Source organism: Rhyacophila brunnea, unplaced genomic scaffold (assembly GCF_057557595.1).
Source record: "Rhyacophila brunnea isolate RB1 unplaced genomic scaffold, BYU_Rbru_1.0 scaffold_1, whole genome shotgun sequence".
In the NCBI taxonomy this organism is placed as follows: Eukaryota; Metazoa; Arthropoda; class Insecta; order Trichoptera; family Rhyacophilidae; genus Rhyacophila; species Rhyacophila brunnea.
This window is the reverse complement of record NW_028232751.1, coordinates 34,925,770-34,929,532: the sequence shown is the minus strand read 5'-3', so window position 1 is coordinate 34,929,532 and position 3,763 is coordinate 34,925,770. Positions and strand designations below refer to the sequence as shown.

General features: G+C 30.7%; 1 long non-coding RNA gene across 1 annotated transcript; it reads left to right on the top strand.

The window, feature by feature from the left end:
• The first annotated feature begins 1,265 nt into the window (after positions 1-1,265).
• LOC147079713 (uncharacterized) lies at positions 1,266-2,523 on the top strand. The gene is made up of 3 exons (XR_015070400.1): positions 1,266-1,429; positions 1,561-1,714; positions 2,162-2,523. It is a non-coding gene; the product is annotated as an uncharacterized LOC147079713 (long non-coding RNA).
• Positions 2,524-3,763: the final 1,240 nt, after the last annotated feature.

Sequence of the window (3,763 nt, the reverse complement as noted above, 5' to 3'; positions counted from 1 at the left end):
TATTTATAGCAAGGATCCGTTAGGTTCAACATATTATGCCATACAACCATTCTTCATGAAAAGGTATGTTGTACCTGTGGTGGCTGATATACGCCACTGGGGAGGGAAAATGGTAATTTTCTTTTTTTTGACACTGATTTTATGTTACTTTCTGTACAGAAACATATACATAATATTATGTGATATTTTGTTATATAAAGAATTATAATCATCTTGTTATGTAGAAGATATATTCTTTTTAATAAGTATATTATTAATTATTGCGATAGTATTTTACTTACCGATAGTTCAAAAAAAGTTTTGCAATATTTGATCATAAAATCCCGCTCGAGTAATTATTTATTTCACATTATTAAAAAAAAATATAATCCTACTCGCCGCCACTGCAACTGTGTGCATATATCGAAATATGAAACTTTCAATGAGTGCATGGAACGTTTTTCATTGTATTAGTGTTTCACACTGATTGTTATGTAAACATTTACAAATGCAAAATGCACAGCCAGCAATATGGATTTGTAACAGTTACAACTTACTGACTATCTATTACACCTTATGTCGCCCTGATACTTTCAAGCTAAAATATTACTGATGAGCATTTTTATGATTCACTAATTTCGATTACTTATTTACGGTTTATGATAATTACTGAATGGTATATGATCTACCCATATAATATTTGCAATATTATCAATTATCATTAAACATAAATATAATTACACAAACATTTGGGTCCTCATAATGTTGCGTCTACGTCATTCTTCCTTAAGGGCGATGTCATCAAAAATTGTGATTTCATAGAGACATCTATTACACGATTTGCAAAGCATATACGAAAAATCATATTGGAATATCATTCCAATTCAAAGAACCTTCGAGTCATCTTAACTAGATGTCTCCGTATTAAAAATCGATGAAAAAATCGAAAAACCGGTGTTATAATTACAGTTGTTATTTAAACAATGGTTTTATACATCTATATAACATATTGCATTTTATTTCAATCGAACTGTCTTCATATTTTTATAAAAATACTGAAAATCGACCTAGTAATAATAATTATATGAATGTAACTGAATAGTCCAGATTCTGGATTTTATAGTCATTCTAATGAATATATTATTGTACAATGTCCTAAAATTATATGATATTATGGAATAATATTTAAATTTAATATTTGATTGCCTATCAAGTTGGTGATAATAATATTTTTTATGTATATTGTCTATGGTATTTGCATGACATTTGGTATATCATAATACTCTATACATAACCTAAAATATTTCGTGTTTCACTCAATTTCAAAGTTTGACTTAATATTGTTCTACAGTATCATAATTATTATCCATGTTGTACATATTTAAAATATTTGCGTGGCAAAAAATTATCAGAAATATTAAAACCAACAAAATCTTGAATTTATTTTCAGGTAAGATTAATTCATACTAATAATATTGTTATGTATCAAATATCAAAATTTTACGTTTGTTTGTGAGTTACCAAAATACGTTTTATTTTTATAAGGTAGGTAGCATGTTAATCGTGTATTAATATTTCCAGGCAACGAGCAGCTAATTGAGTTATGCCCATTTGAATGGAATAATGAAATTGAAATCGATGAACCCTTTATTGATTCAAATTTATCATCAAACTCTTAGAGTCACCGATGAAACATTAGATATGGTATCATAAGATCAGATACCTCCTACTTCAGGTATGTTCAGAATCGTTGAATTTATTTATATATTGCATAGTAAATCACTATTAAGCTCACAATGGCCGAGCGGCTTATAATATTGTGGGTCCCAGGTTCAAATTCTGGGTCTGGCCATGCGTATTGTTTTTAATTATTGGAGTCAGAATATGGACCTATTAGATTGAGCAAGTGGTTAACTTCCATTTTCTCGTGAAAACAAAAAATCTCTTAATACAAACGTCCATTCTATGTAGACGCTTGTGATCTTATTAAAATCGGACATGGCCAAAAAATAGTATAATGTCGCAGTTCTATTATTATTTATTTGGTATTATGTATGAGATAAATTAATTGACAATGAAGCTTTGTTACAAATATATTACTCATAGGTACATATACTTAATTACAATAATACCTATATTTTATGATTATTTATTACAATTTATAATTATGTATCATTTATAGGTGGATACCGTTCATGATGCTGCTGAATACAAAGCCATTCAGGACAAAGGGAAAAAGAAAAAGGGGTGTTTTTGCAGTTGCCGGAATCGAACCGTACCACGATTTTAGATAGGAATTCAACAGTAATCCACAGTGGAGACTATAAGTACCTGTTTACCATGACTGATAATGATAGGAAGGCTTGAAAGAAAAAGAATCTTGGTGTACAATGTTTTTTATTTATTATAAAACAATTTATATCAGGACATAATTTAATGTTACATTCGTCATTGCTAATATTTTAATAGACAACCATTCTTTATATAATATATACATTCATAATGAAATATATAGATAAATTCGCTTCATTACAATTTACATAATTTGTCTTTATTTCTGACTATTGCACTGTGTACCTAATATTTTTGTCTACAATTATTTATGTCTGTATTATGCCAATATGTTCGATAATTATCAACCTATTCAGTTCTTCACAGTAACTGTTCACACTTATGGGTAACTTTCTTGAGATTTCATCACTGTTGTCGAAGAATAGCTGAATGTTAAGAGTCAGAGGTAAGTTGTTGCCAGTGCTGTGTCAGTATTCATGAATCTTTGAAAGAAGCGGTTGGCAATTTTGGCGACTATGGAATCTGCTACCTTGAGTAGCCCCCCTCCCTCTGGATTGGGGAGACGAAGATGATGATAACTGGCATGGTGGCAATTTGCAGAACAGATTCTTTACCAGAAAAAGTGCAGTTCACAATGTGATCCATGTCCAATTGATGTTAGGTGTCGTTTGCCTATAATGTTCATAGAGACTATTTTTACTTATGTATAACAGTCTTGTACATAGTCTGCTCTATCAGGGTGATGGTGTATTATGCAATTGATGATTTTGCACCCATCATCAGTGTTTGCCATATTCTCCACAATGAGATGTATGATTTACTCCGAGGGATGGGCAGCAGAAGCCATAGGTAGAATGACATTTTGTTGGCTACGCAACCTCTATCAATCTCACTGTCCAAAGCGTCAGGGATCTGATATGACGAACTTAGGATAGGCAGCCGGAGGTGTATTGCAAATCGCTCGCCAACCTTTAATACTAGTCTTATGAAAAATCAGTCTTTGCATAGTCTTTTCACATAGATTGACTAGATGAAATAACAACTCAATGTGTATTCTTGGAGCTCTTCAAGTCTTGCAGATTTTTTTTCTCATGTTACATTAGGCAATGTTCATACAGAATATAATAACATAATTTCTTACTATAATAGTGATGCGACAGTGCTATAAAAACAATATTTTGGTAATTTCGCTTACGCGATGACTGCAAATAAGTCGGTACAGGCAATTTGAATGTACATACACATTCAATTCGGTTTGATAAGATCCGATGATCGCATAAGTAAAATTACACCATTATATCTTTATAAATTTAAAATACACACAAACGACAAAAAAAAATAATAGTAATACATGAAGTAATAAAAAAAATACACAAATACACAATACACAACAATGCCCACCTATACTATCATCAAATCAAGAAGGTGAAATATATCGTTATTATGCTTCTTTACATATTATATTTACCAACAACCATTTACTGTTGTTATG